This window comes from Rhinopithecus roxellana, chromosome 16 (assembly GCF_007565055.1).
Source record: "Rhinopithecus roxellana isolate Shanxi Qingling chromosome 16, ASM756505v1, whole genome shotgun sequence".
Taxonomy (NCBI): Eukaryota; Metazoa; Chordata; class Mammalia; order Primates; family Cercopithecidae; genus Rhinopithecus; species Rhinopithecus roxellana.
This window is the reverse complement of record NC_044564.1, coordinates 66,783,156-66,810,064: the sequence shown is the minus strand read 5'-3', so window position 1 is coordinate 66,810,064 and position 26,909 is coordinate 66,783,156. Positions and strand designations below refer to the sequence as shown.

The 26,909-nt window shown below is 39.1% G+C and overlaps 1 pseudogene; it reads right to left on the bottom strand.

Annotated features, from left to right (window-relative positions):
* Window positions 1-317: 317 nt before the first annotated feature.
* Window positions 318-20,458, bottom strand: LOC104682676 (annotated as a pseudogene).
* Between the last annotated feature and the right edge of the window lie 6,451 nt (window positions 20,459-26,909).

The window sequence follows — 26,909 nt, the reverse complement described above, 5'->3', positions numbered from 1 at the left end:
AATATTCTTAGTTGCCCATATAATAAATATTGAAACAGGACTCTGTAAGGATGGTCTAGTTAGCCACAGGCATTAGACAGTGGCTTCCTGTGACATATCAGAGGGTGACTTCAGTTGTCTTCCAAAATGTGATTAGGGTCACCATTTAGATGATTTGACTGCCATTTGCTTGTACATTAAAGAAGGAAAACCAGGCAGAAGAACCTTACAAATGTTTTTAGTAAATGTTTATTTTTTGTATTCCTTAAAAACAAAACAAAAATTACAAGTTAAATACTAGTCCTTTGAAATACTGTACACCAAACAAGCCACCTTACTCATGCAGCAAGTTGGTCTATGTTCTCTTTACTTCTGTTTGCCAGATGATCCTTAACAGTTTCTGCAAACAGATTCCTCTTCAACAGATTATATGCAAGAGGTAAAAAGCTGGCCAGCAACTTTATGAAAATACTGAAAAATAAAAATATAACATTAAGCAGAGAACACAGCAGATATCTTAATAAGTAGCAGAAAATATATAAAAAAGCACTTGTTTAACAAAGGCTACTTCCAAAATCATTTTAGCTACACCCTCAAGTGATTAGCGAACACAATTTAGGGACAGGCACCTGGCATTCAAAGAGGCAATCTTGTTGCTCTAGAAGACTAATGGCATATCCTGAAAATAAAACCAAATTAAATTTGAGTTTCCTTATTCCCTTAGGTTTCATCAACTTTTTCTCACCCCAAACTATGCCCACAAATACTTTTTATTCTCTCCAGTGTATTCCCAGTCAAAAGTTTAAGTTTTCTTTTCCTTAACTGATTCTGTAAGAACAGTTATGCTGAAAGTGGGTTTTCAGGTCATAGTCCCTTTATCCTCAAAATCCTTCTCTCCCCGATCCCCAACATGTACCACCTTGCAATCCCTGTTAAGAGTCACTGCCTTAGGTTTATCAAAAGATTTTAGATTACTGCTATTATCTACATATATCACCTTTTTGTTGATCATAATAAACATTTAGCCCTTAACATGTGGTACGTACTGTGCTAAACCTTTTTATAACTCTTACATGTTATTTCATTCTCAGAACAATTAAGTTTGCTACTCACTGGTTCACATCTTATGGCTCTACTTATTTATGGCTAGGGCCTCTCTAGCAGGTCAAGCGCTACTTGGATTGGTCAATGACTGTCATTCTGGCTGTTAAACATTTTGATTATTTTTACTGCTAACTATCTATGAGGTGGGAAAAGAAAAGTGGTATAATATAGTTTACAGCAGGGTTCTCAAAATGTACACCACTGATCAGGAGCATCAACTTCACTTGTTGGAAATGCAAATTCTCAGGACCCACCCTGTAACTCAAACTTGGGGAGGGTGGGGAGAGCGCCAGTGTATGTTTGGACAAGCCCTCCTGATGACTCTGATCATGCTAAAGCTGGAGAGCTACTGGTTTAGTCTTGCTCCTCTCAGGGTGGTCTGTAGAGCAGCAGCATTACCATCACCTGGGAGCATGACAGGTATGCAGTCTCAGATCTCATTCTGGACCGACTGATAGAGTGCAGTTTTACAATGTCTGCAAGTGAGTCACATGTATTTTACGGTTTGGGAATTACTGTGCTGATTTAGGCACTGACTATGGAATCAGAATGCTTGTGTGAACCTGGGCAAGACGCTTTGCCTCTCTGTGACTTGGTTACAAAGTAGGTTAAATGAGAATTACATGATCTGTGGATTGGTATGCACTCGTGCACGTGTGCAGACACAGCTTACAGGTAAAGAGACAGCAACAAAGGTGTTGGAAAGCTTGCCCAATCCTACACACTGGGGAAGATGTGATTTACAACCAGTTTAGCCCCCCTTAAAATATCATTGTAAGAAGCTTCAAAGGGTTAAGAACAAACTTAGTTGTGATTTGCTAATCACTGTCACATTAACAAACTGCCAGTCAATTGTACCTCCTGGCAAAGGACACTAGGCAAGAGCAAGAAGATTAGGTCCTTCATTCTTACATTTTGCTACCACTTCAAAACTAAATACAGAAGGCTCTCATGCCTAGAATATTAGACTGGACATAAAACCCCAGAACCCCACCTACAGTAGGGTAACAGGCTTTACTCCAGGGCACTACAATTTAACATCCATCACCCCAAAAGTTTTAGAGACTGCTCATCTCTACAACAAATGTGCTTAACCTTTCCCAAATGACACAGTAATCATACTTTTTAAAGTTCTCTCTGTGAGCAGAGACATGAAGAAAAGATGACTTAGAGCAGAAGCAGAAGACTGACCAGTAGCTAGAGCCCACACTGGTCCCATCAGAGACGAATTGCCTCTGGCTTCAAAGAGGAGATATAGGACAGATCAGCCTGTCCAAGTGTAATATAATATGGGCTACATTTTTTCCAGTATCCACATGAAAAAAGAAACAGCTGGGGCAGGAGGAGGAGGAGCTAAAAAAAATTAAAAACAGGTGAAATTAAGGTATTGTATTTAACCCATATTCCCAAAATAGTATTATGTCAACATATAATGAATACAAGAAACATTTAATCCCGTTTTAATTTACAAACTTAAACTAATTAAAATTATACGCAATTACAGGCCAGGTGCAGTGGCTCACACCTGTAATCCCAACAGTTTGGGAAGTTGAAGTGGGTGGATCACTTGAGCCCAGGAGTTTGAGACCAGCATGGGCAACAGAGTGAGACCTTGTCTTTACGTGGAAAACAAAACCAAAAACACCAATTAGCCAGGCATGGTGGTGCAGACCTGTAGTCCCAGCTACTCAGGAGGCCGAGACAGGGTAATTGCGCCACTACACTTTATCCTGGTGACAGAGTGAAACCCTGTCTCTCCTGTCTCTCTCTCTCTCTCTCTCTCTCCCTCTCTCTCTCTCTCTCTCTCTCTCTCTCTCTCTCTCTCTCTCTCTCTCTCTCTCCCTCCCTCCCTCCCTCCCTCCCTCTCTCTCTCTCTCTCACACACACACACACACACGCACACACAGAATACAGAATTAATAATACAAGTTACAAATTTTGTTCCTTAGCTGCAGCAGCCACATGTGAGGTACTCAGTGGCCATCACACTGGACAGCTTAGCCACATTCATCTTCCCTATGGCCCTCCTCTAAGTGGCAGGGATACACCAAAAACAAGTCCATATGAATAGTTGCCATCTAAGACCTCTCTCTCTACTGGCTGGAGACTCTGCACAGTAAAGCTTGAGAAGAACTGCATTAGAGAACTGGTTTAAATGCAGATGTCCAGGTCACAACCCCAGAGACTGGTAACTACCAAAGCTAGTTAGTTCTGTTCTGAAAAACAGATGGCCAGATATGTGTGTTGGGCAGGAATACATGGTTCCTTGAGAAGCTGCTAAGTGTGATTTCCCTTTAAGTTTTATCTCCCCAGAACAGGATGATCAATAGAGGAATACCAGCAGGGCTGTTCACAATAAGGGAATGGAGATGAGAGGAAAAGAGTTAAGAAGCGATTTTCATTCTCGATGTTCAAGATACCAATAACTAAATTATGTGGAGTGGTCCATTTTGAAAGTGTTTTTATACTTATATATGAAGTAGTTCAGGATCTTGGGCTTCTGAAAGCTAAATCATTTTACATGCAGATGAAAAAATGTTCACAAAGAACCATAAAAACACACACTATTTCAAAAATTACTGTTTTGCAAGATGACTATAATGTCAAAGGTTCGGAAGCAGTTCCAAGAAAGTAGGCAACTGGTTAAAATTCTTTAAATTCTTAAAAATAACTACCAAATTTTGAGCACTGAGGCAAGCATTTTGCTAAGTATCTTAATACTTGTTTATATACCAACTTCCCCTATGAAGTGAATATCATTAATTTCATTTTACAGATGAAAAAGACAAGGTTTCGTGGGGTTAAATAATTTGTTCAAGGCTGCACAGCTACGAACTCAGTTTGAATTCAGGAATGACTGACTCTAAAGCCTAAGGTTACTCTTTATTACCAAGGTCTGGCAACTGTCTCACAAAAGGTATATGGACATACCTTCCTACAAATGCATTACCATATATGCACGTGTTTACATATGAAATATGTTACCATCTGTTTCAGGGAGCTCTCTGTCCCCGACATCATTTTCATCTACTAGAACAACCAAGCCTGCACAATCAAAGGTCTTTGTCGCAACCCACGTTAAAGAAAAGGACAAAATGTAATCATGGTAAACAGACATTAAAAAAAAAAACCAAATACATAAACCCTCAACAGTTCTGCTCAAATGTAACATTCAATGACATTTTATTTCAGTAAATTTGGACTCTAGGGTAAAAATTTAACTTTTTTTTCTCAAAAATTAGCTAAAAGTCAAGCACTTGAAGTAATCACAGAACAGTGAAATAATTGGCTTTAACTGTGCCAGTCACTTGGAAGTCTGCATCCTGATTTGTCAAGGAAGAACCCAATACATCCTAGGAGGCAAGCCAAAATATCAGTTTCCTCTAAGGTCACAGTACCTTCTTGGTAGAGAGCACAGAAGAACCTGGGTATAAAAGAAAGACAGCAAAAAACAGTTTTTGTCAGTAAGAAGATATGGTAGGACAGAACTCCTCTCCTCTATCCTGCCAAATTCAGAGCCCCGTATTTTTACCTGGAATATTAGGCTTGTTTGCAAACTTCCCAAAAGTAGGGTAGTTTCTAGGTTTGTGGTGTCTTTTATGGAGGCAAATCACGTAACCAGTGAGCTTTTATCAAGTGGTAGTCTTCAAAGACAAAAACAGGCCCAACTACAACTACCACCATAACCCTTCCAGTTTCCATTCTTCCTTTAATTCATGTTAATGGCATTATTTTTCGGTCTTTCCTTAACAAAACATCTGTACAAATATTCCACTTCGTGCAATTCAGTGAAAAGTTTCCAAGGCAGAGGAAGCACACCACCCAAAAAGCAAACTCCAATTTTAAAGGCTTCTCACTAAGTCTCTATATCTTAAAGCTTTTTTCTCTTGAGTCTCCCTATTCTCCCAGTCTCTTGTTTCTTTCATCATCCTTTATTAAGCTGCCAGAAAGGGCAGATTATTCAAAGGAAGTTATTATACAACTGTTTACCACTTGGGAAAAAATGAAGTCATTGTCTCCTATCTTAATCTTTATATCAAGATAATTTGCAGCTGGATTTCAGAATTAAATGTAATTAAAAAAAATTTTGTGATGGAGAAGAAAAAGTTGACTGTATAAAAATAAACTCTAGTGAAATCAAGAAGACAAATTAACTGATAAAATATATCTGCAAAATATAACAATAAAAATCAATGTCTTTAAATTATAAAGAAGTCTAACAAAGGAAAAGACTAACATCCAAATTAGAACACATGTAAGAACAAGACTAATTCTAACGCTGATAGAAAAATGGGCAGAGTTCAGGCAGCCAAAAAAATACAATGGCCAAAAAAAGTAAAAAATATTTAACGTCCTTTATAATTAAAGAAATGCTTATTAAAAGAATGCAGAATTTTATACCTACCAGCATGGAAAAAAACCCAAAAGGACTAAAGAAAACCCCACAAAATTAGAAACAAGCAAAGAAAAACTACACATACACACACACACAAACTACTTTGGACCTCGTAATACTATGTGTATGTTTAGAAATTTCTTCTAAAAAAAGAACCAGTTAAGTATGTGAATAAAGGTCTAAAAGGATATCTATGGCAGGGTTGTCTGTATTTGTGAAAAATCTTAAGCAACCCAAACTTTGAACGTAAGCACAGTATTCTGCAGCCACTCAAAATTATGAGGTAGATCTTAAATTGGCAATATGAAATGATAAACATAACATATTCATAACTGTAAAAGGCAGGACATAAAGCAGTGATAAAGAAAAAGACAGCAGTGCTATAGTTGCCTGAACTCAGGCTGAACAACATACAGTAGGAACCATGGTAGATATATGTTCAGATTTTTTACAGATGATTACCTGTACTAATTGTCCATAAAGAGGTATTAAGAAGTCATCAGAATCATAATATTATTATGAAGAATAAGATTACAAATGTAGGAAAACTATAGGAGTGGGTGACATCCTGAAGCATCATATCACAGGTGGATGGAGTGACACACCATCATTTTATGCATATTTAACCAGTGTTCCTTATGAAGAAATCTAGGTATGGAAAAGGTGAAGTGGCAGAAAGCCAATTAGTAAGAAGATGGGGTGGAAAGAATGCCAAATACGGAAAATATGAAGTTGGGTTTTGCATGTGTCATTTAAGATTTTGGGCAAGACACAAAACTTCTATAACCCTCAATTTACTTATCTATAAAATAGGATGATAATCCTAACTTTGCAGATTTGTTGTAGGGAGTCAAATGATATAATTCATAAGGGCTCTGCATTCCAAAGTATGCTAAGTTACTGTCAGTATAGAAACACTGATTTCTAGTGTGCTATACAGTGCTCTATCATACTAGAGTGGATACATTCTTACACTCACACACAAGGACAAAGCCACTAACTCACATATGCTAGTGGAACTTATTTCTTCAGTAGAAAAATATGAATTAAATGAAGATCTCACAAAAACAATAGAAGAACAACCTTATAATAACAGAAAAGGGTTTGAAAGTATAATCATCAATGGGGGAGGATTAAAAACATGATTGTCTTGTAAGTTCTTTTTGGTCTTTGTTTTTACCAGCTGTTTTTGTATAAAGAACAAATACTGAAATGAAACTTCATGGGGGAGGCGTCTAGGACAAAAATATGTATGAAATTTAAACCTGAATCATGTTTATGGGGAAGAATGAAGAAAATCTCCTCTGAAATATAGCTTGTGGTAGAAAAATAAGACTGATTAAATAATTTGCTAACAGCTATTATGTGTACTGATGCTTAGACTTCAGTCAAAACAAATTAGGAATACATTAGGCTACAAATGCTACCCTTCCTCCTAGTCACAAGGTGGGAGAAGCTTCCTATGATAACCAGAAAGATAAATGGCAAGAAAAAATCTTAACTTTTAAAATGCCATGTTGTACATTAAAATGTACGTTTTAAGAAACTTTCCAGTCTACAGGACTAAAGAAAGAGTGCCTAGAACTTATCAGAATATCACCCTTGAAGCTGAATCAGGATCAGAGAAGGAACTGAAGTAGGATTTAATGCCTAAGTACACTAAGGTACTTCATTACCAGTGTTAGTTTATTAAGGAATAACAAGTTTTCCATTTAACTAGAACATTCAGATGAACCAGCAAGGACAGACAAACAGTGAGACGCTGGAGGAGACTGGGGAGCCCTCATTCCAGTGACAAGTGTTATTTTTCCCCCAGAGGCCAGAAGAACAAACTCCTACAGAATTCTCATTTACTCCAAAGCAGAAATCTTCCAGCTTGTCATTAACTTAATCTGAAATCTATAGCTGAGAACTAAAAGAATCCAACACTAAGAAGTATTTGCTCCTTTACAAAATTCTCCCCTTACACTGCAGACATTAGGAGAGATGCAAAAGGAAGTGATGAGATCAATAAGGAAAAAGGAAGAAGCATTGCTGATATAAATATTTACTGAAGAAAACGTACCTATGTAAATTTCATTATGTACAAAGCAGCTTTCACTTAACTTTATGAAGTGATTAACTGATAAAACAAGATTAAAAGAGCGGTAAATACTGGCATGAGTTACTCAACCACAGCAGTGGTATCACCAGTGATGCAATTCAACCAGTGTACCAACCCAAAGGAGCCATCTGACCCCCATTTCACTGCCATCCTCCTAGCACCCCTAAGGGACAGCATCCAGCTCTTAAGATAGGGCTAGAGAAGAGAAGGGCAGGGTAGAGATGGGAAGGATTCAAGAGGAGAAAAAAATCTGCTAAATAGCAAAACAGAGGCCAACAGACTGACAGACTGAAGTCATACTTTCTTTTTTTTTTTTTTTTTTTTTTTTTTTTGAGACGAAGTCTTGCTCTGTCACCCAGGCTAGGGTGGAGTGGCCGGATCTCAGCTCACTGCAAGCTCCGCCTCCCGGGTTCACACCATTCTCCTGCCTCAGCCTCCCAAGTAGCTGGGACTACAGGCGCCCGCCACCTCGCCCGGCTAGCTTTTTGTATTTTTAGTAGAGACGGGGTTTCACCGTGTTAGCCAGGATGGTCTCGATCTCCTGACCTCGTGATCCGCCCGTCTCGGCCTCCCAAAGTGCTGGGATTACAGGCTTTTGCCACCGCGCCCGGCCATACTTTCTTATCTCTCTGTTTCATCTTCATGGTTCTCCGTTCCAGTGAGTACCCCAGTTCTCTGGCTGTTTCTGTGAGTTTTTCATCTATGTTTTTCAAGAGATTGGTTTTCTTTTCATCTGTTACTTCTTTATGTTTTTTTCATCAAAAGTAATCTGAAAAAGAAGTAAAAGTCCTCATTATGTTGCAGGCCACTATACTAAGTACAAAGACCGTTGGAAGTTGAGCCAACTTAAAAATGTCAAATTCCATGCAAGAATAAGTCCACAGTATACTTACCAACACTTTTCTCAAGATCCCTAGTAGTTTTCTTCAAATAAGAGGAAAGCAATATTAATAAAAACTGCCAGTCACAGAAAGAGAAAATATGATTCAAATTTATATCAGCACTCTAATGTCTGCAATAAAGATATAACGAATAGTTACAAAACTGAGATTAATCAAATTTTAAGTTGTATTACCTGATACTAAGATATGGCATACTACTTCGGAGAAGTCTGACCGAACAGAAAAAAAAGTAGACATCAAAAAAATTTTTCAGGGGCCAGGCGTGGTGGCTTACGCCTGTAACTCCAGCACTTTGGGAGGCTGAGGTGGGCGGATCACTCAAGGTCAGGAGTTTGAGACCAACCTGGGCAACATGGTGAAACCCTGTCTTCACTAAAAATACAAAAATTAGCTGGGTGTGGTGGCATGTGCCTGTATTCACAGCTACTCGGGAGGCTGAGGCATGAGAATCACTTGAATCTGGAAGGTGGGGGTTGCAGTGAGCTGAGATTGTGTCACTGCACTCCAGCCTAAGACTCTGTCTCAAAAAACAACAAAAAAATGAAATTCCATCTTTTTTTTTTTTTTTTTTTTTTTGAGACAGAGTTTTGCTCTTGTTGCCCAGGCTGGAGTGCAATGGCAGGGTCTCAGCTTACTGCACCCTCTGCCTCCCTGGTTCAAGTGATTCTCCTGCCTCAGCCTCCCGAATAGCTGGGATTATAGGTGCATGCCACCATGCTCAGCTAATTTTTGTATTTTTAGTAGAGACAGAGTTTCACTATTTTGGCCAGGCTGGTATCGAACTCCTGACCTCAGGTGATCTGCCCACCTCGGCCTCCCAAAGTGCTGGGATTACAGGCATGAACCACTGCTCCTGGCCTTTTTTTTTTTTCATTTTTAAAGAAACAGGACACTGTTACAATAAGCTCAACAGATTTTTTTTTAAATGTTGAAATTTGTGTTAAGAAAAATTTAGAACATGTAAAAGGAAAGCAAAGCTACTTTATAAGCTTATACAAAAGAATAATCCAAAGTAGTTTTCAAAAGTATGTAAATATACAGCATGCTAATGCCACTTATGGAAATAATTTTATATTTTATCACAAACAGGTTAAGATTTTTGCCATCAATGTAAAAGGTCAGGAGTAAAGTGAAGAGCGGGAAGGGGTGCCAGACTCCCAGGAAGAAAGGTGCAGGGAGTAACAACTCCTAGGAAGAAACTCACTTTTATTCACTGCCGGCATCTGAGAGGTTGTAGTACTCCCTACAACACTGTTATCAAAGGGCTTAGAACATTTATAGTGGGTGCTAGTCTTAGCTTCATCTTATTTATCAGGAAAAAAAAAAAGGGCAAAGAAGATAATCAACTTACCCAAGTTCAGAGAGCTAGTGGATTAAACCAGTAGAGTTACCAGTACAGCTGGTAGATTAAAGTGCCACACACTATTCACAATAGCAAAGACTTGGAACCAACCCAAATGTCCATCAATGATAGACTGGATTAAGAAACTGTGGCACATATATACCATGGATTACTATGCAGCCATAAAAAAGGATGAGTTCATATCCTTTGCAGGGACATGGATGAAACGAAACCATCACTCTGAGCAAACTATCACAAGGACAGAAAACCAAACACTGCATGTTCTCACTCATAGGTGGGAATTGAACAATGAGATCACTTGGACACAGGGCAGAGAACATCACACACTGGGGCCTGTCAGGCAGTAGGGGGCTGGGGGAGGGATAGCATCAGAAGAAATACCTAATGTAAATGATGAGTTGATGGGTGCAGCAAACCAGCATGGCACATGTATACCTATGTATCAAACCTGCACATTCTGCACATGTGCCCTAGAACTTAAAGTATAATAATAAAAATAAAGTGTCACAGAAACCCAAGCCACCAAAATCTAACTTCTGATTACAGCACACAGTTACACTAAATCTTACCTTCAATTATTACCAGCTGTATGTCTAGAGGATATGTTTATATCAATCATAAAATGCAAATTTGATGTCAGTCCTATGTGAATCAATGTTGACAGTCTTTCTCAACACTCTGACATGGCATATATCCATTCAAGTACCCTGTGCCATGTATTTCCACACTTTCACACACATACTGCTCCCTTACCTAAAACATCCTTCTTCCCATTCTTTCTAGTAAGTTCTTAGGCATCCATCAAAGCCCACATAAAATATCCTCTTTTACGTCTGCCACTATTGAAGGCACTTGGTAGCTGCCTTCCCATACATATGACATTATTATGAACTATCTCTAAGTTTTTGTCTCTTCCTAAACCTACTCTAACACTTTGCTGTGCGATGCTTAAAGATAAGGTGCAATGTACAACTGAAGCCATAACCATGAACATGAACAGTTTGTGCTGTTACTTTAAATCCATTAGAATTCCTTGAATGCAAAAGAATTTGTACCCATGCATGTTATATGGCATCATGCAATGGCCCTTTGGAAATAGTGGTTCACTAAATTACATAGATGTAAATGTTGAAACTTATATATCAAATTCACTCCATTACATAACATTAGAAAAAAAAAGCTATCAAGCTCACGCTGGTATTACAAGTTTCTCAATCTATTTTTGTTCGAAACCTTGAAGTTTATCACTGGCAAAAAATAGTTGTTTTCTTTGGTTCATTTGAAAATATTTCTGCCAGTATCTAGACCCAAATAACCAGACTTTGTCAGTGAGTCACTCTTTCTAAAAGTGGGAAAAAGTTCATCTCAAAACTCAATCATACAAGTGCTTTTTTTTTTTCCCCTTAGACAAACCACAGTACTTCGGTATGAGAAATGCTGTCTATGTATTTCCTATTTCATCACAGAATGTTGAAGAGATATACTCAATGGTAGACAGCTAACACATGTATACTCCATCACTGACGTTTTTTTCCAGGGACAGGGTCTTGCTATGTTGCTCAGGATAAACTTGAATTCCTGGGCTCAAGCAATGCTCCCACCTCAACATTCCGAGTAGCTACCATGTCTGGCTCCATCACAAACATTCTTAAATACATTTGCATGTTACTGCTGTGAAGAATGCCATGACTGCTGCTACTCCTGTGGCACTATCTTGATTCCTGCCAAGGAGACAACAGTATTATCCACCATTACCTTTGTGCCATTGGTGCAAAAATAATATTTTGTTATCACAAATAGTTTTGACCCTAAAAGTCCCTGACCCAAGGTCAAAACTATTTGCCCTAGTTATTTTAGGAAACAAAATAAGGCAGAAGGAAAAAAAAAAGTCATTCCTAACTTTGTTGTTCAAGGATACTTAAAAATTGAATATGTTTATTTCCGTATGCATTAGACAGTATGAAATGGAATCATTCTACACTGTTGTTATTTGCCAACTTCATAACAAATTCAACAAATCAATACCAAGGTATTATAGTATATGGATAGTTTATATTTACCTAATCTTCTCTGTTGCTGGATATGTTGTTGCCAATTTTTCATTTGATAAACAATCTGTAATAAACACCCATATTTCTGTACCTGTCCAAAATCCCTTTGATGAATATCTATAAGTGGAATTGCTAACTTAAGGGTATACATGTGTACTTCACATGGTACCTGGCAATGTCATCTGTCAAGAAATCTTAGAATACGGTGGTTGAAACATTTTTCAAACTGCTTTCTACAAAAGTTTTACCAATTAACACATTAGTAAGGGTTCTTATACCCTAATCATCATTGGTTATTACTATTGTTTAACCTTTAAAAATCTTTGCTGGCTTAATTTTCATTTCTTTAGTTACTATTAAATCTTGCAGAGACACTTCTTTCTCTGGGCATAAAAATTTGTTGATCAAAGGTCTGCCTTGAAAGACCTTACTCCATCTGCTATAAAAATAGATTTTAAAATATATAAAGAAATTAAGTGTTCTGATTAGCTGATTTAAGGAGGTGGTACCCAAAAAACTAAAACCGTTATACTTGAAAAGTACTAAAATAGTTATATCTCAAGTAATTTTTTTACTCCTGTGTTCCAGACAAATTATTGAAGGCAGTTCCTCAAGCAGTCACTTGCTGATCTCCACCTAAATTATAAATATTATTACCCATGTATTTTTTTTCTGTCTGGGTTCTCCAATTACCTATAAAAAAAAGATACCAGAAGAGTCTAGGGTTATGTTAGATGACCACTATTATATTATCTTTCTTTTTAAAAAAGATTTCTATTAAGACAAACGTGACTAGTAATACAAATGAAAAGTTAGGTTTTTTTTTTTTTTAAAGATAGTCTCACTATGTTGGCCAGCCTGAAAAATTAGGTGTTTTTAGGTGCCAAAGTATTGTAGAATGAATATTTATGGAGCATTTACTATGAGGCAGATACTGTGCACAAAACAAAGCCTCTGTCCTCATGGAGCTTACATGCTAGTGCAAGAGACAGACAATAAGCAACAGTTTCTAATAAAGATGGCACCAATTTAAATTGAACAATAAATCCAAAGAGTTTAAAAGAACTTATAAATCACAAATACCAAGCAAGGTTTTATAGGAAACTGAGAGGTATTAGAAAACAAAGAACATTTTTGGACATCTACAATGTAGTTGCCCTGTAGATACACCAGTATGTAAGTAGCACAGTCTAGTGGTTTTACTAGGTTGATTTAGTTTGAATTTGCTTTACTGCAAATTTATATTATCAAATCACAGGGAACAAAAGCCCTTTAAAGAGATAGTACTAAAAGAGGTCAAATGAAACATAATTTACTTGTATTTGAAGTGATAAAGTTTGCTTTCTTCATTACAATGCAAACTACACAGCTGCTGACAAACGAAATTGTTTCAAGTCACGTCTGTGGCTGACATAGCATAGACTGGATCACTCAGCTCTATTCCAATCCCTTCCTCATGAAAGTTTGTTGCATTTTCCATACTACTCTTCAGCCCAGGCTCCACATGGGACCTAGCTTCTTCCAAACAGCTGCAATAGTTTGAAGTCTCAGAGGCAGAAGAGATAACAGGTGGAGGCTGTGCTTCCACGATCTCCATCAGTAAGCACAGCTGTAGAGGCATCCGATAGTTCTGCAGCAGCTGTAGCTGAGATCCCAGCACCTGGTGCTTAGCTCTATGGGGGCTGAGAGGCAACGGGTAAGGCATCCATTTACCTGGCACAGGTTATACCCAAGATAATACGGTCCTAGAGCCACCCATTGTGGCAGCAGTTCTTGATTTCCCAGCTTCCTGATGGTGGTGGTGGCAGAGACATAAAATCCACTGTGAACCACACAACTGTCATTCCTGGAAGCTCAGCCTGCCCCCTCAGCCATTCCAAGGATTTTATGAGCATCTCTTTTTACTTTTAAACCTGTTTGAACTATACACAAGTAATGAACTCTTAACAAGTGTTTAAAAGCAGATGTCTAAAAAAAACTTTTGATTTTGCCATGGAACATCTGAGGTCGAGTATTAAGCAAAATAGTTACATAAAAGGTGTATTTTTTGGTGAAGAGTGACAAAATAACAGTACAGATAAGACTACCTGCAAAAGTCATGGAAATTATCTTTAGAAATCTGCAGTTATAGGCTTGCCTCAAACCTGCTTTGTTTTGTTTTTTGGAGATGGAGTCTCACTCTGTCACTCAGGCTGGAGTGCAGTGGCACAATCTCGGCTCACTGCGACCTCCGCCTCCTGTGTTCAAGCGATTCTCTTATCTCAGCCTCCTGAGTAGCTGGGATTACAGGCGTGTGCCACCATGCCCCTGGCTAATTTTTTATTTTTAGTAGAGATGGGGTTTCCCCATGTTGGCCAGGCTGGTCTCGAAGTCCAGACCTTAGCAATGCACCCACCTTGGTCTCCCAAAGTGCTGGTATTACAGGTGTGAGTCACTGTGCCCAGCCCCGCAAACCCGCTTTGTAATGGACTAATACAGTATAAAAATTGTAAACTTATATAAACATCAGAGAAATTGAGATAAAATATTCTTACTTGACTGCAGCAAATACATTATCTCCATTTGGAACGATTATACAATTTTTCTTTGCTTCATTTATACCAACATATACAAGAAGTTCATCAGGAGAATCCCTGTTTAAGCAAAAGACATTAAATAGCTGCCCATAATTTATATTATCAGTGGAATTTTAGGTCTACAGACAATTTACCCCTATTTTTTCCCCTCTTTTAAAGGCTTCTTTTATAAGGGCATTTTTTTAAATTGAAACAAATTTATCGTTTTAAGCTCCAAGTTTCTTAGGAACATCTACGATAAATCTTGACTACATTAAACCTTTCCATTTGAATTATACACAAGTAATGAACTCTTAACAAGTGTTTAAAATCAGATGTATCATTTATATGATATATACTTGGCTACAGTATAATTCAATTCCTAGCGCCATGTGCATTCTACTGTACTAGTACGTCTTCCTGGACACGTTTCTTCTATTACCTTACATTTAATCTTCACTTTAAAGGATAGCATCTCTACTGGTACAAGCGGACAAGGTATTTTCCTCCTGGAGTTTCTCTATTTCTTAACCTTCTAGGTATCTTGTATGCATTCATTTAATGCTCATAATATTCCTATCAGATATGTACAATTATTTATCCCTATTGTTACAAGACAGGAAATTGAGTCACAGAAAATCACAGTCACTAATGATACAGGATCACACAGATAATAAACAAGAGGACCAGTGTGACTCCAGAGATCACTCTTAGCTCCCAGTTGCCACTCTGGCACCGGGAAGCACATAGCTTTTTAAGCACAAGTCACAAGAGCTGCTCTAAATTATCTTTCTTGGGCCAAAAGAGTTCTTCTGAACCCAAAAGAGAAAAAAGTTTACAAGGAAAGGAAGAACCAGTGAGATTAACCCTAAAGAGTTTACCCATCCTAGGGAAGGTTAAAATGGTAACAGCAAGAACAAGAGATGGCTCATATATCCACCAATAGGGGAAAATGTGCCTTTCACCTTGGGTGAGGCTAATGAATAACTATTTATCCTCATTAGCAGGACAGCAGCTGTATTTTAGAGGCAAAGAAAAGATCCTTTACCTGAAATACCCAATGTGGTACTGAGTTTATCTCCAATAATAATGGTTTGGAACTCAGGAGGATCATAGTAAAACCTCCAATGAAGGTTAAAATTCGAGTCTGTTGATTTTTTCTTCATTTTATGTTTTCCAGCAAGGATATCATAAGGACCAACTAACTGAAGTCAAAGGCTTGCAGAAAGTGGATCTATAAAGCAAATAAATTTAGACAATACTTTCTGCAGATAGATAGGAAATAATGCTTTTAGTGAGTAAACTATTTCTAAGCAATTGTCTTAAAAAAGTTTCTAAAGTAAAAGAAAATCTTGAGTTATGTGTGAAGATGTCAGTTACAAACATTCAATGGAAAAGAAGTCAGAGTAACAGAAAAGTGGCATTTACATTTAGGATTTCCTCTGAAATTTACCACTGTATTAACTTAACGTCTCAAACAGTCCTGTTGTTTCTTATTTTAGCCAAAGCAAGACTGGTTTGTATTCCTACAGGCCCGTTGCCACACTGCAGTTAGCCTCAACTACTTGTAGTACACACAGATTAAGGGAGAGAAAGATAGCAAAAATGTGTGGATTAAGAATAGTAAAAAACAAGCCAGGCACGGTGGCTCATACCTGTAATCCCAGCACTTTGGGAGGGTGAGGCGGGCTGATCACGTGAGGTCAGGAGTTTGAGAACAGCCTGGTCAACATGGCAAAACCCCGTCTCTACTAAAAATACAAAAATTAGCCAGGTGTGGTGGCTCACGCCTGTAATCCCAGCTACTTGGGAGGCTGAGGTACAAGAATCATTTGAACCCAGGAGGCAGAAGTTGCAGTGAAATGAGATCATGCCATTGCACTCCAGCCTGGGTGACAGGGTGAGACTTTGTCTCCAAAAAAAAAAAAAAAAAAAAAAGTAAAAAACACTTCTTATCCCCCTTTCCTCTACCTCAGCTAGCACACCAGATTCCCTTGACTCTTTGACAATCTATTTGGCCAACCCTAACCCTAGATGATTCCATATGCCTTCTCTATTCACAGATCACAGTCAGTACTACTAAACCACAAAGACATGAAGTCTGTGCAATGTACAATGTATAACTTCAAATGGGTCCTTGCTGCTTCCAAGAGGAAGGGGAGAACTCTAGGCAGGACCCAGTTTTATAAGGAGGCAAGGATGAAGAAAGCAAAAAAATTCCTGTAAGAGGTAATAACGTGAATAGAAGCATGGAGATAATTGGACAGGAAAAACTGTTCAGCTCAAGTGGAGCTTAGGAGAGAATACAGTAATTTTTAAAGCAACAAGAAAACTAAAACCATCCATCTCATTAGTCAAAGATAACACAGTTAATAGTCTAGTATACAGTAACAAATTTCCATTCTCTCCACTCCCATGAACAGATACAAATATGTAACAAACTGAGATGGATTGTTTTGTAACCTGCTTTTGTCCTCCATCCTGACCCACTTAAATTTTCCAAATATTTTCCATGCTATTCAATGTTATTTTACATGATTTTTAATAGGGCATGATACTGCATTATAAAGAGGTAACCATCTATTCTCTTACTGATGGACATTTACTATTTCTTTTTTCTGTTCTAAAAATGTTTCGGTGAACATCTTTGCTAATGTTTGTACACAGACATGACTTTTTAAAGAAACTGCTACACAGTTCTGATCTATTGGCAAAATTCAGAATATATATAAATATACATTTCCATCAATAATGTAAGACAGTGCTTACTAGTTAAAAAATTTAAACCGTGCAAAAGGTATATAGTGCAAAGTAATGATCACAGCCCATTAAGAGTTTCTTTCTCCTTTCAGAGACAAAGCAAGCAAATAGAAAAGTATACAGGGATATATGTGTACTCCCCCTCCCCCTTTAAAAAATACTAATGGTAGCATACTCTATAGACTGTTCTTTTTCACTTAACATATTTCAGGCATGATAGTTTATTATTTCCTAAAAATCTGCCTCATTATTTTAAAAAAAATTAAGATCTACTGAATATATGTGTTATTGGTAGGCATTTAAGCCATTTCCCATTTTTTTGTTTAAATATCCTCAAGGATACTTCTTAGTTTATCTAATCCATAAGACAAGTTCTTGGAAGCAGAACTGTTAAATCATATTCAAAGTCCTGCAACATAATGAAAGTACTTACTTTCCTTCACATTCCCCCAGAACGTGATGAAATCATTTACCTTTGCCAATAAAATAGGTGACAGTGGCATTACTATAGCATTAATCTATATTTCTTACTATATTTTATCTTACTAGAAACATCTTGGAAAATATTCCTTTTCTATGAACTGTTAATATTCTTGGTTAGGTTTTTTTTAAAAATTATTATATATATATACATATATATATATATATATACATATATATATATATATTTTGAGACAGGGTCTAGCTCTGTTGCCGGGGCTGGAGTGCAGTGGCACAATCTCGGCTTACTGCAGCCTTCACCTCCCAGGTTCAAGTGATGATTGTGCCTCACCCTCCCAAGTAGCTGGGACTACAGGCGTGCGCCACCACACACAGCTAAATTTTGTATGTTTAGTAGAGACAGGGTTTCATCGTGTTGCCCAGGCTGGTCTCGAACTCCTGACTTCAAGTGATCTGCCTGCCTCAGCCTCCTGAAGTGTTGGGATTACAGGTGTGAGCCACCATGCCTGGCCAATTATATTTTTTAGAGACAGGGTCTTGTTCTGTCACTGAGGTGAGGCTGGTGTGATCATAGCTCATTGCAACTTTGAACTACTAGGCTCAATGAAGGATTCCCCCCATCTCAGTCTCCTAAGTAGCTAGGACTATAGGCACATGCAACCATGCCTAGTTTATTTTATTTTATTTTATTTATTTTTATTTTTTTGTAGAGAAGAGGTCTTGCTGTGTTGAGGTCTCCTGGTCTCAGGCAATCCTTCTGCCTCAACTGGGATTACAGAGTGTGAGCCACCACACCCATCCCATTTCCTATTACATTACTTTTTCCATTTATACAAGAATGATTCTGGAGCAACTCACCAGCTGGTTTTTCAGAATCAAGTTCTTCACAGGACTTCCAGAAGTGAAAGAAATCTTCAGGTAAAGAGAGCTTATAATGATTTTCTACTTCTTTTCGAAGGTCATTGGAGACATCAGCTTCACAGAATTTACTTTTCTTCACATCCAACTGTTTTTTCACACTGAAAATTGGCACACAAAACTTCCATTCTCCAAATTGTCTTTAGTAATTTCAGTAACTCTCCTGGCACCACAGCAGATTCTCAACCACTTCATTATGTTGCTTCTCCAACTGCAAATATAGAACAGTAGGAACATATGAAATCCTGAGCTATCCTGTCTTGTTTTTATAACTGTCTTTGGTCAGACTTTCAAAGACTGGCTCCAACTGAAGATGTCAGAAAAGGCTTAATCTGCCTTGCTAAAAGGCAGTTTTGCTTAACGGTTAGGTTGCCTGGGTTGACTCCTGACCCTACGTATTTCCAGCTGATTTCCAACCTTAGGCAAGTTACTTAAGCTCTCTGTGCCTTGTTTTCTCATCTGCAAAAAGGGCATACAGTACCTCTATCATAGGATTGTTACAAGGAATAAGTTATTCTATGTAAAAATACACAGAACAGTCCTGGCACATAATATGCAAATGCTGGGCATTATGGTTATAGTCTCTATAGACTTGCCTTCATTTCCGGTATTGTATTTCTAGTTAAGCACCTCAGGTCACCAAAGCAGTTCTTCACTAAACCTTCAGAGAGAATTTTTTCAGCTCTGTCTTAACTCACATACTAGTTCAGCATCTCCATATCCCTAACAACTAGAATTTAGGAGAGCTGTACCCTTCAGAGGCTGCTTTTCTCCTTTACCCTGGTATTCCTAGAATGCATGACCCAATATGAAGAATGCCTATACACATGGCCCTTTACTAGTTCATTAAGCCCTCCAAGAATGTCTCACCCTGTCCGATTTATAACACTGCCAGACTGTTTTCTAAAACTTTAGCTATCACAATGGAGGTTCTTTCCTGTCTGATTCCCCTTATTGCTACTGTAGTGGTTACATAACTTCCGAAATCGTAGTAAAGTATGAGATAATGCACATAATTTTTCCCCTTCCCCTCTCATAGTGCTTTTATGATCAGGTCCCTCTTGCTTTCTCATTTCCCTGGCTCCGACCAAGCCGAACGCTCCGCTATGCTCAAACATCTCCTACACTTTTACGTCTCAGACTCTTCTTTTCTCTGCCTTCAAAACCCATTTTCAAAGAGTTGTCTTAAAAGTCTTCTTTAACACCCCCTGGGACTTGTTAAATCCTCCTTCAGTGTTTCCACAGCACTTTCTACACACCAGCGTTATAATCCCAAACAAAAAAGTCACAGTAGACTGCATATTCGCTTGTGCCCCCCTCCTCCCCAGGCCGGAGACTCTACACAGAGCAGGGGCAGGCGGGTTGACCCCAAATCCGCAGCGCCCCGCACAATGTCTGGTATGTAATCGGTTCTCAATCTATCTGGCTGGACGAATGAATGAAACGTTGGTTGCCTTAATCAGTTTCCCCAGGAAATGCGCCCAGAGGAGCTGGGCAGAAGATGCAGAGGCGCTACTTTCCTGGTCCAACCCCCTACAGAGCGCTAAACAGCAACCCTGGGCAGGGTCCCTGCAGCAAACCGCAGACCCCGGACACACAGCAAGCTTAACAGTCACTGCATGAATGAAACGCGGTGCCTCCTGGTGCCCTGGCTGTCACCGAAAGCGACCCGCGTTGCCCGCACACCCTTTCTGGCAGTATCTGCGACCCCGCCCCCGCGCCGGGCCTGCGCTTCCTGCAGCCGCCCACCATTCAGCAGCCGCAGCGCCAGCGGAATTCCCCGATCCCGCGGCCGCTTTCGAGAGCCGCCAACTGCTTCCGGGTTCAAAAGCCTCCAATCCGAATCCCAGCGCCACTCGGGCATTAGGGAAAAGGCTCCGCCCATGCCCCGCCCCCTGAGGCCTGGCGCAGGGCGCTTTGAGGCCCTGACTACTCCCCTGCTGGGCAGGGAAAGGGGCGTCATCTGTCCTTGTGGTCCGCATCTAGGCTTTCTGGGGCATCTTCCAGGGTCACTCCAGAGACCCCCCCAGACTACTGAATCTGAATCCGTTAGGGTGGTCCAACCTTCCTCTTCAGGTGTCTACTAGAGGCAAGGTTGGATGTATGCGGCTACCCTCAATACAGCCCCTTCCTTGTTTTTTCTTCATTTATGTTTACTTAAAATATTAATCCTTTTCTCCTTCTCCTCCATCCCTCTCCCTCTCCTACTATACAGTTATTGACTTACACTAATTCGTTCCCGATTATCTCCGAGAAGGAAATAAAAGTCTGTCTCTGTCTCTGTACCGTCGTCTTCTTGGTACAATTTGGACTGTTTTTTCTTTACACCCCTGATATGTAAAGTGTAGTCTCTGAACCAGCAGCCCCAGCATCCTGAGGGAATTTGTTAAAAACGCCAAATTTTAGGCCGTACCCAGACTTTCTGAATCAGTATCTGTATTGCAACAAGATCCCCTGGTAATTCCTATGCACATCAAAATTTGGAAGGCACAGCTCTCAACTGATGTCCTTGGGTCTCCTTCACATCCATCCTGGGAAGGTCTTATTCCTCATTCCTGGAGGTGAGTTTCCTATTTCCTGAATGTGTGTCTTTTTCTTGATTATATACCCTCATGTTGTGGAACATATCCGCCAATAGTTCCTTGAGGGAGGTTGCTTCCAGGTCTTTTTTCCCACAGAGCGTGCATGTCTGGAACTGTTTTTATTCTGGCTGAGCACAGAGTTCTAGGTTGAAAATAACTTTCACTCGGAATATTGGAGGACTTGCTCCACAATATTTTAGCCTCCAGAATTGTTGAGAAACTCTACGTCATTACTTTTCCTTCTCCTTCACAGGTCACTAAATTTCTTGATATGTAACCTGCTTTGGTTTCTGTTTTGTTTTGTCTCAAGAAGCTTTAGGATCTTCTCTTTATTACCAGTGTTCTTTAGGATCTTCCCTTTATTCCCAGTGTTCTAAGACACAATCGAGTGTCTTGCTTACGGGTCTTTTCGCATTCCTACTGATCAGTTTTTCAATCCTGAAACACATGCTCTTCAGTTATGGGTATTCTCCTAATATTATTTATTTGATCATTTCTTCCCGCCCTCTCTTATTGTATCTCTTATTTTTTGAAATTTGTTATTTAGATTGTGTGGACCTTCTTGGCTGATGTTTTTTCTTACCCGTCTGTCCTATTTTCTATCTCTTCATCTTTTCATTCTACTTTCTCTGTGACTTTTTCAACTTAATTGGCAAAAGACTATCAGATTACTTTATTTCATTTATTATACCTTCATTTCTAAGTGCCCTTTTTATTCTCTGTTCTTTTATAGCATTGCATTATTTTTCATGAATATAGCTCCTTTTATCTCTGAAGTTGTAAATTATAGGGCTTTTAAAATGCTTTCTACATAACTCTGCATTGACTTTGATTCTTTTGAGTGGTTTTTCTTTTTTTTTTGGTTGGTTGGTTGTTTATATTTGGTCCCTGTCGTTTGTGCTAGAGGCATTCTTCATCTTGTGTGGTGATCCTTGCTGTCAATTTATATGTAAAAGTGATGCTCTAAAAAGCCTTTGGGCAAGGCTTGTTCACTGCTGGACAAGGTGTAAGATGATGGGGCAAAGACCAGCTATTTATTTTCTTCTAGAGAGTAATCTTTTAATTACTTGCTTTGAGAATATACAGCCTTCTTGGCGAGGGAAGGAGGCTGGGAGTCTTAGTAATTTCATTATATGCACTGATGCACGGTATTAGTTGGGGGTTTTCTGGAGAAACAGAATGAATAGATATCTATATCTGTACCTATATCTATCTATTAGCTCATGTGATTATGGGGGTTGAGAAGCCCCACAATCTGCTGTCTGTAAGCTGAAGACCCAGAAAGCCCATGTTGTAGTTTGAAGCCCTGATAACTAGAGAGCCTATGGTGTAGATTCCAGTCCAAGTTTGAAGTCCTGCAAACCAGGATCACCGAGGGTGGTAAAAGATCAAAGATTCAGTTGAAGAAGTCTAGAAGAGCGAAAGTGAATCCTCCCTTCCTCTACCTTTTTGTTTTATTCAGACCCCGAATGGATAAGATGATGCCCACCCACATAGGTGAGGGTAATCTCTTTTACTCAGTTCCCTCATAGACACTCAGAAATACTGTTTAACCAGATATATGGGCATCCTATGGTCCAGTCAAGTTGACACATAAAATTAACTCTCCACCAGGCGTGGTGACTCATGCCTGTAATCCCAGCACTTTGGGAAGCCAAGGAGGATGGATCCCTTGAGATCAGGAGTTCAAAACCAGCCTGGCCAACATGGTGAAACCCAGTCTCTACTTAAAATCCAAAAATTAGCCAGGTGTGGTGGCATGTGCCTGTAGTCCCAGCTACTTGGGAGGCTGAGGTACAAGAATCACTTGAACCCACGTGGCGGAGGTTGCAGTGAGCTGAGATTGTACCACTGCACTCCAGCCTGGGTGACAGAGTGAGATTCTGTCTCCAAAAAAAAAAAAAAAAAAAAAAAAAAACAGAAAAGATTTAATTATCATGCATACCTTCATTTACACCACTGTTTCATAATAGCATTTTTACCTTTAGCTGTGTCTGGTGTCCCTGAATCCATATCCTGGTTCCATATCTCCCAAAAGAAATAATCTTGCAGGTTTCAGGTTGGGAATGAGGGATAGAGAACATTTCCCTGACTTTGCCAGGGGAGGAAATCTAGGAGTCTTAACTGCTTCTAGGACTTTTAATGGTCTCTTTTCAGCTCATCCCACCGAAGAGGTATGGTATTTCCAATTGCTGAGCCTTTGTGAGGTTCTGCAGTGTCAGTGAGCTTGCTTCCAGGCATCACCTCTGAAAACACATGGGTTTCAGTTTTCTCTGGTAAGTCCATATGTTCACCAGTGTATTAGCTCCCCAAAGCTGCCATACAATTACCACAAACTGAGTGGCTTAAAACTGTGGGCATTTTTTCCCTCACAGTTATGGAGGCTACAAATCAGAAATCAAGGTGTCAGGAGGTTGGTTCCTTCTGGGGACTCTGAGGGACAATCTGTGCCATGCCTTTGCCTTAGCTTCTGGTGACTGCTGGCAATTCTTGGCATTCTTTGGCTTGCAGATGAATCACTCCAATCTCTGCCTCTGTCATTACGTGTTTTCCCTGTGCATCTGCCTGTGTCTAACTCCCTCTCTTTTTGTAAGGACAGCAGTCATTAGATTAGGGCCCAGGCTAATCCAGTATCACTTTTAGGTTTTTGTTTTGTTTTGTTTTGTTTTGAGATGGAGTCTCGCTCTGTTGCTCAGGCTGGAGTGCAGTGGTGCCATCTCAGCTCACTGCAACCTCTGCCTCCCAGGTTCAAGCGATTCTCCTGCCTCAGCCTCCCCAGTAGCTGGGCTGCAGGTGGACACCAACACGCTCAGCTAATTTTTGTGTTTTTAGTAGAGACAGGGTTTCACCATGTTGGTCAGGCTGGTCTTGAACTCCTGACCTCAAGCGATCCACCTGCTTTGGCCTCCCGTAGTGCTGGGATTATAGGCGTGAGCCACTATACCTGGCTGTCACTTTGTTTTATTTTGACCACATCCGCACAGACCCTATTTCCAAATAAGGTCACAGTCAATGTATCCTCTGGGGGGGGGGGATGCAATTCAACCCCCGTCAACTGATTTCTAAACTTTTGTGGCATTTTTCTGTTGTCTCTTCTCCCGTTTTCTTTGTTCTTATGAGTATATGGTCCCTCTGTCCCCCTTTTTAACATTCTTTATCTTTATTTTAGTGAGGCTTCTTAAGGAATGGAGGCAAGTGGATGCTTTCAAGGTATGTTAACTGGAGTATTTATTATTGCTATTTTTCAGTTGAATAGCACCAGGTTTGCAGTGGTAATCTGTAAAACTGCATTTATTGTACACAATTCCAAGTTCAGAACTAAAACTTTGCACTGAATAATAATTTCATAACCATGTTTTGTAGAATGTGAATGAAATTTTTTATTCAAATATTTGACGTTTAATGTCTTTTATCCTGTTCGTATGTTTGCTCCACAGTGATTTTGAAGGAATGGGTAGAGTTTACCAAATTTGGTATACTTCTTCAGGTTATCATTGTCTGTCATTTTGAAACAAAGTTATTATTAATAAATGTTTTATATCTAGTACTTACTATGTAATAGTAGTATTCTTTTTTAATATTTATTTTTAATTTACAGATAATTGTGTATACTTACAGAATACAATGTAATGTTTTGATCTATGTATACACTATGGAATGATCATATCAAGCTAATTTACATATTCATTACATCAAATACCTATTATTTTTTGGAGTGAGAACATTTCAAATCTACTCTTCTAACAGTGTTGAAATATGTAATACATTATTATTAACTATGGACACTATGTGGTGCAATAGATCTCAAAAACTTATTCTTTCTGTGTAACTAAAACTTTGTACCCTTTGATCAATATCTCTGCAGTACCCACTTCCGACCTCCAGCCTCTGGTAACCAGCATTCTACTCTCTACTTCTGTAAGTTCAACTTTTTTAGATTCCACATATAAGTGAGATTATGCAATATTTGTCTGTCTGTGACTGGCTTATTTCACCTAGCGTAAAGTTCTCTGGTTTCATCTACGTTGTCAAAAATGACAGAATTCCTTTTTTAAGGCTGAATAGTATTCCATTGTGTGTGTACCACATTATCCATTCATCTGTTGATGGACACTTAGGTTGGCTGTTATGAATAATGCTGCAATGAACATGGATGCCCAGATATCTCTTTAACATGTTAATTGCAATTCCTTTGTATACATACTCAGGAGTGCAATTGCTGGATCATATAGTAGTTCTATTTTTAGTTTTTTGAGGAACCTCCATACTGTTTTTCATAACTGCTGTGTTAATTTACGCTCCCACCAACAGTGTACAAGGGTTCCCTTTTTCTTACATTCTCACCAGCCCTTGTTATCTTTGATAATGTTTATTGCTGTTGTAACAGGTGTCAGATACTATCTCATTGTGGTTTTAATTTGCATTTCTCTGATACCTAGGGATATTGAGCATTTTTGAATAAACCACAATAGTAGTGCTAAGTGCTTTGCTAAGACTAACTCATTTAAGCATCATAACAGTCCTGTGAGGTAATTTCTATTTCTACTTCATTTTACAGATAAGGCAGCTAACATTCAAAGAGTTTAAGTGAATTGTCCAAAGTCACACAGCAAGCATTGGAGGTGAGATTCAAACCTGAATAGTCTATCATTTCAGAGTGCTTTCAACACTATGCAATACTGTCGCTCTAGCCATCAGTCAGATTGAATAAGGTCTATAGTTCACAGAGCCACTTGCAATTTAATCCAGTTTAATTAACTTAGGAAATTTGTATCTAAATGATGCATTTTTAAAAAATAGAGACAGGGTCTCACTATGTTGCCCAGGCTGGCCTCAAACTCCTGGGCTCAAGCCGTCCTCCCACTCAGCCTCCCAAAGTGCTGAGATTGCAGGTGTGAGCCATCACGTCCTGCCAGGATACATAGGTTTTACTGTATCCTCTGAAATTCCCTTTAATCAAGAGAGTGGACAAAACTGTGGGTCCCTCATTTTCAAAATGGCCAGTAAAAGAGAAAATAAGGATATGTAATATTTAATTATTTTCTGCTGCCCTCTTTAAGTTGATTGGGGACCTCTTTGTCACTACTTTGGGAAGATAACTTACCTTCTTATCCGCTAGGGCTAACTGGAGCTTTTCTCATGTCTTTATGGTTGCTGGGAAAGTTTCAAATCAAATTCATTGGGAGTAGTTTGAAATTGCAGAATTTTTAGCCTCCCTATGTTTTATTTTCCTCTAGTGAGTTGGACATAAATAATATCCTCTTTTGAGATTTGTATCTTTGAAAGACATGTTTTGTTTTTTAAGTTTCTCAGTGAAACAAAGAGAAAATTAGAAGGTGGCTGGGGCAGTGGTTCACGCCTATAGTCCCAGCACCGTGGGAGGCTGAGGTAGGTGGATTGCCTGAGCTTAGGAGTTGGAGACCAGCTTGGGCAACATGGCAACACCCTGTCTCTACTAAAAATACAAAAATTTTCTGGGCATGGTAGCACATGCCTGTGGTCCTAGCTACTCAGGAGGCCTAGATGGGAGGATTGCTTGAGCCCAGGAGGCAAAGGTTGCAGGGAGCCAAGATTGTGCCACTGCATTCCAGCCTGGGTGACAGACTGAGACCCTGTCTCAAAAGAAAGAAAGAAAAAACTAGAGGGATATCAGTTTTATTAGAAAAAAAAATTTTTTTAAATTGCTAGTCTCCCTGGAACTAAGGCAAAATATGTCCATAGCTTTGTATGAGATTGCTGGCTTTGCATGGGGAG